The sequence below is a fragment of the Lichenostomus cassidix genome, chromosome 4 (assembly GCF_008360975.1).
Source record: "Lichenostomus cassidix isolate B80296 chromosome 4, HeHo_3.0, whole genome shotgun sequence".
Classification (NCBI taxonomy): domain Eukaryota; kingdom Metazoa; phylum Chordata; class Aves; order Passeriformes; family Meliphagidae; genus Lichenostomus; species Lichenostomus cassidix.
In genome coordinates, this window is record NC_139484.1 from 59,828,373 (window position 1) to 59,837,335 (window position 8,963).

General features: G+C 41.4%; 1 long non-coding RNA gene across 2 annotated transcripts; it reads right to left on the reverse strand.

Moving 5' to 3' along the window:
- Window positions 1-3,060: 3,060 nt before the first annotated feature.
- Window positions 3,061-4,755, reverse strand: LOC146438635 (uncharacterized). 2 transcript variants are annotated; one of them, XR_014852100.1, is made up of 4 exons: window positions 4,636-4,755; window positions 4,493-4,553; window positions 3,296-3,592; window positions 3,073-3,167 (listed from the first exon to the last, which is right to left on the reverse strand). It is a non-coding gene; the product is annotated as an uncharacterized LOC146438635 (long non-coding RNA). The 2 variants fall into 2 exon arrangements; XR_014852099.1 differs by having other exon boundaries at window positions 3,061-3,592.
- Between the last annotated feature and the right edge of the window lie 4,208 nt (window positions 4,756-8,963).

The following is an 8,963-nucleotide window of genomic DNA, read 5'->3' on the forward strand; positions in this document are numbered from 1 at the left end:
TTTGGGGATTGTTTTATCCCCAACATAACACAACACACAGACAGTGTGATGGTTTCCCTGACTGAGCCAATCAATCTCATTTCTTCATTTGCCACTGAACAGCAGCTGAAGCAAAACAGACACCATTGAATTATATCATAGACTCATAGGATAGTTTGGATTGGTTTTGTTTCATGGATAAAACTATTAAGAAATGGAATTAAAGGCAGTTTTTCTTTCTGAAATTTTCAGCTTTCAAAAATAGGATAGTTTGGATTGGAAGGGAACTTAAAGATCATCCATTCCTACCCCCTGCCATGGAAAGGAATTCCTCCCACTATCCCAGGCTGCTCCAAGCCCATCCAACCTGGTCTTGAATATCAACAGGTAATCCCTCTCATCAGTATCCCATTTCCACCAGCCCCTAAAATATATCTTTTATTTCATTGCCTGAAACTAAGTTCTTTATTTCTTGAAACTCCCTAGACAGCCACTGCATCCTCCTTGGGACAGATTCTAATAGTTGTTCTTTTCAGGAATGTTCCCTTAGCCTACACACAAAGTGCTTAATTTCATGGAGCAGTGATCCCTGTCTCAATGAGCTTCTAATCTAAGAAACAAATTGCATTTGGGTTTCATTTCATGGACAAAACTACTAAGAAACAGAATTAAAGGCAGTTTTTCTTTCTGGAATTTTCAACTTTCAAAAGATGATACACAAAAAGAACTTGCTGGAAACAATTGAAAGATTTCTGCCGTGATATTTGCAGCTCAGGCATTGTTTCCATTCTGAGTTGTTTGAAATCAATTCCTTCTTTCTTTCTTTCTTTTTTTTTCTTTCATTTCACTATAATATCCAAAAGCAGATGGCTAAAATACTCTTGGAATTATTTTCAGCGTTTAATTGGAAAACCTTTTTCTTTCTTGTTAATAATAACATTGATCTGTGACACCATTTCTTTTATATACCTCTACTTAATTTAATTCTCAATCCAGAAAACCAGAAACTTTGGTGGAAAAACAGAGAACGGGAAAAGATTTTGACAACTTTCAATGAAAACCAGTAATTTTTCAAGTCTTTTCTGAAGGAAAACTTTTTTTCCTTGAGAAAACCCTCAACCAGCTGTATGGGCAAACTTAACAAAGCCACTGAGCCTTTGTAAATCCACCATTTAAATGCAAGATCCACTGGGGTGAAATGTGGCAACTGTTTAATAATGCACAGCAGCACTATCCAGTAATTGAAGATGAGCAGACATGGAGAATGACACATGGAATTGAAAATGCAGCCTGAGTGTAAGCAGGCAAAATGTAATCATCTGAATGTGAATTTTGCCACGGCAACAGAGTAGGAATTCCTGAACTCACAGCTACTGCCATGAGATCTTTAATGGCAACTTGTCAAGGTGTCTATTATGTTTTCTTCTTAGGAAATGACATCCCTAAACATGGAGACCCCAAGGATTGGTTCACAACAACTCACAGCAAGGAGCTCCTCATGGTGAATCATTATTATAATTTCCTCTGAATATCCATTTTATTTTTTGAGTTGTTCCTGACTGGATGTCATAAACACTGTTTAGCCTTTGGGGCACCTGAGAAGGTCAAAATTGGATCACAACAAATCCCATTTGGATGTGTGAGGATAGGGATGAAAAGTCATATTTTCATATTTATTTAGAATGTGTTCATGTTTTTAAAAGTTTGTATAATTCCCTCCATCCCCCATTCCTCTAATGCTTTGCAATCAAGTCTCATTGATTTCTTCTGATGTGCAGGGGCTCATTTTGCTGCTGGAGTGACAGTTTAAAGCCAAAAAGGCTGAATGACATGGTGCATTTTTTAATTTATTCCCTTCTAATTCTTGTCTGCAGGGAAAAAAAAAAAAAAAAAGGCCCTTTGTCCATCTAGGAACATCCAGTCCGGGGATCAAATAATATTTCAATTCATCGTGTCTGGAAGCAAAATGAAGCACTTTGGAGGTCTTAACAAGTCAAAAAGAAGCACTAATCCAAAGACAATTCATTGGATGAACAATTTGGTCTAGTGGAAAATGTTCCCCTTTCCCTTTCCCTTTCCCTTTCCCTTTCCCTTTCCCTTTCCCTTTCCCTTCCCTTCCCTGTGCAGGTCATGACCATCTTGTCCTCCAAAACAACTGATCACTGGGCAGGGCAATAAGATCTGAAGGTAGATAACAAAAGAAACATTCCCCTCAAGGAAGTAACTCTCTCTCACAGAAGAAGAAAGAGTGAGCACATTATGGACCTCTTTTTGTATCATAATTCCTTTTGCTATATGATATTGCCCAGGGTTCTATGCCTGAAGAGATAAAGCTCTCTCCATCTTCATTAGCAGGGAGCTGGGAGACAGGGAAGTTGTTCATTAGACAGAGAGATCAGACAGTTATGTAAAAAATAACAGAGCTGGGGTAGGAAATCAGCAGCGATCGGGGAAAGGAGTGCAGCAGAGTGAGGAGTGAGCAGGAGGAAGCACTGTGGTAAAGGCAGCAGTCCTGTCTGTAAATCAAAAGAGAATCCTGAAAAAGTCACAGTGAGAGAGAGTGAAGCAGACAGTGAGATGTGGGAAACTGTGGTCAGATAGCAGGGGGAAAGATGGGTGAAATGCAAGCAAAGTATTGGCAACCCTGGCTAAAGGGAGAAGATAAATATCATCCACCAAAAACAGAGATTCTGATTTCCCACCTTTTCCCCTCGTGTTTGTTTTGTTTCTCTTTTCATCTGTTTGACAGCTCACCCAGGAAAGGATCATGGCTTTGGTTGTCCCTCTGACAAGCTGAGCACCTTGTTCTTACTGAGCCAAGATACAGTGGTGGTAAGAAAGGAAACAAAGGGAAACCCTGACTTTCCTGAAATCCACAGGAATTTTTCAGTGATAGCTGAAGATTTCAGCCATGAGCTTTGGAACTCTGCACTTGGAGGCTGTATCTCAGTGTAGATACCTACACTCCCTTCACAGTTAATGACCAGAAACAGGGGTTTCAGGGCTGTCATTCACCTCTTCAAGAGGGAAACGTATAGAAGAGGTAAAATACTAAAAAAGCCTATTTCTTGCATAAATTCTCACCCTAGGAGGGCCTGGCTCCTGTGTAGATGTCTATAATGCACCAAAATGAAGCCTTCTGTCTGTGCCTGAAGAAGTGCACTGTGTGATAAAGCCATGAAATCAGACTTTTGAAAGAAAGGAATGTGTCAGGCTGGGGGTCACTCCTTTCTCACTTCTTCATCAGGCTTCATTGCTTCCCTCTTCGCTTCCTGAGATAAGTCTCTCTCAAGAGTAAAAATGAGAATCCTCCAACCTGTGACTCATTTGAGTGCATAATATTGCCTGCAATGAGGGGTGGTGGAGATGCCTGAGGCAAGACTTTCCATCAGTTCTGCTGGGACTGGGAATGATGAAGGTGTTGGATGGAGGAGCGCTGAATTAGTCATCCATCGTGATGAGGAGTAGAAAACTGAGCAGGTAAGTTATGGAGGGAAAAAAAAAAGCCCATGCATCATCCTTCAGTCTTCCAGACTCTCATTTCCATTTCCTAATGGAAAACGAACAGGCGAGCAACTAAAAGTTTCAAAAACTTTAAAAGGCCATTCAAAACCTGTCAGGGGAAAAAAAATATATCTCTGGCACTTTAGAAAGTACTGGGCTATCCAAGCAGATGGTCTGTTTGCTTTCCTGAAGTATAAAAATTAAATTGATGCTTCTGAAGCGGCATCCAGGCCTTTAAAGATAATAACCAGACACGATGTCATTTGCACTGAAGTGCAGAAAATTCTGGTAATGAACTGTGGGAGCAGAGTGGGTCCAGTCCACCTCCTGTGCACCAAAAGATGTGCAGTGCTGGGGGTACAGATGGCACAGGCACACTCAGATGATTCTATATGTCCTTTGTTTAGTAAATACTATATTTAATGGCCTGCCATTAACTGCTGAACATACTAAGTTAATTTTGCATTTAAATAGTAAAACTTCAAGGAAGTTCATAATGGCATATCTTTTTAGCAAATGACAAGCCATATGCTAGGAAATTTCAAGCCACTAATTAAACAAAACATGCCCAAGCATGTTTTTTAACAAATACTGTACATCGTTATTTAAATTCAGGGCAAATGCTGTTCTGAGCACTACAAATAGCTAAAATGGTGTTTAATAAGATACACCATCTGCATTTCAAATTGATGCCACCCACATTTAAATCTCTTGAATAATCCCACTGAGCAGTTACTGGGGAACAGAAATGCATTCATGGCTCGTTCCATGAATCCAATCCCACTGTTCTGGGCAATTCTCGTTGGGTTATTAAACTCACTGGGGTAAAACTGCCAAAGAGCTGCCTGCCAGCTCCCAGATCACACTCACCAACCAAACCAAACTGTCCTTTAAGAGCCCTGGAAAGGGAGTAATTGGACACAAATCAAAATAAATGTTGAGTTTTTCCTTTTCCCCCCTGCCCCCATTGCATTTAGCTACTCAGAGCTACCAACATATGGAACCCTACAGATTGTGTAATCTCCAGATAACTTGTGGGGCCATTTCTTCATCAGCTGACAGGCAGCACACTGGAAGAGAATGCACAAAATAAACCTCGAAAAGGGAAAATTATGGCATTCGGGCATATAGACGTTTTTCCACCTCTCTCACCCCAGCCTCCCCAAGAGAATGAGCCTGAAATGCAACAGCTGTTTGGTTTAGCATCCAAACATCCAGCATGGACTGGGTTTGCAGGTGTTCAGAGTACAAAGCACGTTGTCTTGTCTCTGCCAAGACAGCTGGTGCGAAGTCACAGGCTAATTGTGACAATTCTCCTACCAAGGAGCTACAGGGCGTAGTTATGACAATTAACATGGCAGAAATGGAGCCAGGGAAAGGGTGCACTTCAGCAAAGACATCTGCTGGGAAAATGAAGTCAGTATGGCCCTTTTATAATTTTTTTGTGTGTGTGTTTTTTAAAATTTTTTGGGGGATTTTATTTTCTGGTCCGCAGCTGATGTTTTCCTGTGGACAATTACACTCTCCCTGAGATTATTTATCAGTACACAGCAAAAACTACTTGCAGCAAAAGCTGTGGGATTGTCTTAAAACCTCTGAGAGCTTGAAAATACAGCCAAGGCTCCCGTTCTACCTGGTTGGGTCAGAAATATATTGAATGACACCCAGAAGATTAAGCCAGAGCTGGTCCTGACACTATAAATAGCGAAGCAAAGCAGCAGCTCAGGGCTTCTGCCTTTCAGCATTAACTGAATTTACTTTTTAGTGATTTAGAAGGGTGGCATAAAGATGAAATGTATCATTTATATCTGTGGGATGAAAGGCTCTAAAACTTGTGTACAGAGCTCCATTAAACTGCCTCTCCTGCAGCCTCTGTGGTGGCAAAGGGACCATAAGTTTTCACAGGCATTTGGCCTCTTAGAGATACAACCACCAGGTCAGGTTTTTTTTACTTCATGTCAAGTTTCCATCTGATCCTTTAGGAAGGGAGTCTCTGTGGCACACTGTCTTTCCCCATGACAAGGATACCCAAAATGGATCTTGACAACAAAAAGCACAGCTTGGCTTGAAATTTCACCCTATGGGCACTGAGGCTTTGAATCACAGGGAATTTTATGAGATTTTAAGGTCGTGGTTGAACTGTTTCGATTTAGAGTAGGTGTTAGGAAGAAATTCTTCCCTGTGAGGGTGGGGAGGCCCTGGCACAGGGTGCCCAGAGAAGCTGTGGCTGCCCCTGGATCCCTGGAAGTGTCCAAGGCCAGGTTGGGCAGGGCTTGGAGCAAGCTGGGATAGTGGAAGGTGTCCCTGAACATGGCAGGGGGTGGAACTGGATGAGCTTTAGGTCTATTCCAACCCAAACCATTCCATGATTCCATCAGCTCTCTTTCCTGCTGCTGCAGGGTAGTTCCTCCCTCCCAGCTCTGCTCCAGGACTCATCTGCTGTGCTTGGTTCATCTGTGCCTTCTGTTTTTCACTCTGGATTTCCAGAGGACAGAGGTGAGAAAATTCCTACTGACCTCAGGGACTTGTGTCAGTTGCAAGGAATAAACACATTGAGACTTTCTAAACCCATTCCTGCCACATTTATTTGTCTCATTTCCTCTTTCAAACACTGCTGCCTGTGGTGTTTCCCAAATCCCTTGCGTGTGCTTCTAATGCACTTTTCTGCAAGCCACTCTGAATTTCTGGACCCAACCACAACAGCTCAAGAGATTCCTTTAAAGAAGACCACAAAACCTATTTGGGATGTAGATTTTAAACGGCTCAAACCACTTTTAAAACAAACAAACAAAAGAATAAACTGAATTTCATGGAAATCACAATGCTGAACATCTTGCAAGGCTTTCAGAGCAATTTCTCACCACACTTCACACAGGAAAGGTTTTCAGAAATGTTCAGCTCTACTTTGTTCTTTATGGATTCTTGGGGAGTTTTCACCCCTGACTCTATCAAAGTAGAGTTCGGCCAGCATTGAGCACTTCTGAAAATCTCATCCTTATTGGATCAACCCATCCATTTTTAATTAAGAACAAAGAAGACTATACTTGGTATTATGGATTAATGGTCTGAAAAATTTCATTTAAATTTACATAAGCCAAAGAAATGTTAATAAAAGCAATAAATCTAACAGTGCTGGTACATTTTGTTTTCTTTCTTTATTCTCTTTTTTCCCTTTTCTCCCATTAGTCTCCTTGAAAAGCACACAAATAGATAGTCTTAATTCTCTTTTTTAAAATAATTGCTGAGTTCAGCATGAAGTCCATTTGACTGCTGTGTAAGAATCTGGGGTTAATTCTAACAAGATTTTAAATGGAAGAAAAACCCCTTTAATCTTTCCAGTAGGGTGAGCTAATGCCCACAGCTAAGAAAGTAAAAGAATTTATTATCTGCAATAAATAGAAATACTTTGAAAAGCAGAAGGAAAAAAGTCTAGGACACAAAAATATTTAACTTTATCAGCCCATACAGCAATTTTTCCTTTCATAGTCTATTTGGAGACCTCAGTTACAGAATCACAGAATGGTTTGGGCTGGAAGGGACCTTAAAAATTCCTAATTCAAATCCCCTTCCATGGGCAGGGACACCTTCCATGAGCTCAGATTGTTCAAACACAACCCAAACTGGCCCATCCAACCATCATTTTTTAAATTTTTTCCAGCTTTTCTCATTCAGGCTGGTTTTGTTGGTGATCTACCTGGAGAAGAAAAGACTTCAGGGAGAGCTTCCAGCACCTTCCAGTGCCTAAAGAGTGTCTAGAAGACAGCTGGAGAGGGACATTTAGCAAGGCCGTGGAGTCATAGAAAAAGGGGGGAAAGTTTTAAACTGAAAGAGGAAGATTTAGATGGGATATTGGGAAGAAATTCTTCCCTGTGAGGGTGGTGAGGCCTTGGCACAGGGTGCCCAGAGAAGCTGTGGCTGCCCCTGGATCCCTGGAAGTGTCCAAGGCCAGGTTGGACAGGGTTTGGAGCAACCTGGGATAGTGGAATGTATTAATTTCCTTAACAGGTGCAGTGAAGGAGACACCAAGCAGCCTGAAATACACAACATCAGGCAAGCCCCACAACTCTTTGTTGTTCCCTGCACAGAATCCTGCCTCTGTGAATCAAACCTTGTTTGCCACACCGTCCCAGCCAGCAGCCCTGCGAGGACAGAGATCAAGCTGCACCAAGACCTCAATGGCAGAACCTTGGAGAACTGCAAAACAGGTCTTGAAACTTATCTGTAGCGAGAACACATCCACCACTCGTGGATGAAACATGCAGAATCCTGAGTGTTTGGAAGAGCCTGGATGTTCCTCCATGGTATTTGCCATGCTCACATTTAGCCGCTCGTGCATGACGTGATGTATTGTTCTGTAATGACTTTTTCATGCCACCTTCCAGCCACATTCCAAATGTCACACATTTTAATTAGCTACAAGCCCATTAAAATGATGCCTTTTCACTCCATGTGCCCTGGGAAGCGCTGGCTGTTTTAAAGGAGTGATTGAAGCTTGCAAACACAAGCCAGTGATATGCCAAAATTAACCGGACTCATTGCTTGTAAAAAGCAAAACTAACAGTCTGTGAATAATTATTTTTTCCCATTAAATGGTATGCTGGGATATCCTTCTGACAAGCCCCTCTCAGGAATTGTGTGTGTAAGTATTTCATGGTGTCACTCTTCTTCGGCAGTGTGACATTTTTTTAATAAGTCATCAAGTCACACCTCACGGCTTTCCTATTTAAAGATGAAATGAACCCCTGACACATCCAATAAATCATATCTATCCATGCATACATCCATGGACTCACTAAACCTCAGGTTTTAATATGATTTCTGTCTGGGGTTACAATAATAGTGAATGCCAGATTTTTCCATGTTTTCTCAGAGCAGGGTGTTTTTTTTTAGACTGACCTTGGAATAGGGGAAAATGGGATGAAGAGAAAAAAAAAAGAGAAAGAAAGAAGGAAGCACTGTGGGCTGATTGCAGGAACAAATGGGACATAACTGAAATTCTCAGGAGACAAGGATGCTGTAGAGAAGAAATGGGTCAGATTCGTTCAGCTATCCTCTATATGCAGCATCATGGAATGGTTTGGGTTGGAAGGGACCCTAAAGATTGTTCCACCCCCTGCCATGGCAGGGACAAATTCCACTATCCCAGGTTGCTCCAAGCCCTGTCCAGCCTGGCCTTGGACACTTCCAGGGATCCGGGGCAGCCACAACTTCTCTGGGCAACCTGTGCCAGAGCCTCACAACTCTTACCATGAAGAATTTCTTCCTAACATCTAATCAAAATCTACCCTCCTTCATAAAATCTCATTGAGTAGGATGATAGATTTTTTTCTTAAACAAACAAGCGAGCAAACAAAAAACCTCCACCCATATAGATTTTCTCACATCATAAAATCAAAGATTGGAGATGAAAGTGTTTAAGTTTGGCATTTTGTCTGTTGGTTTTTTGTTTTTTTTAAACAGACATTATGAATTCCCTACAG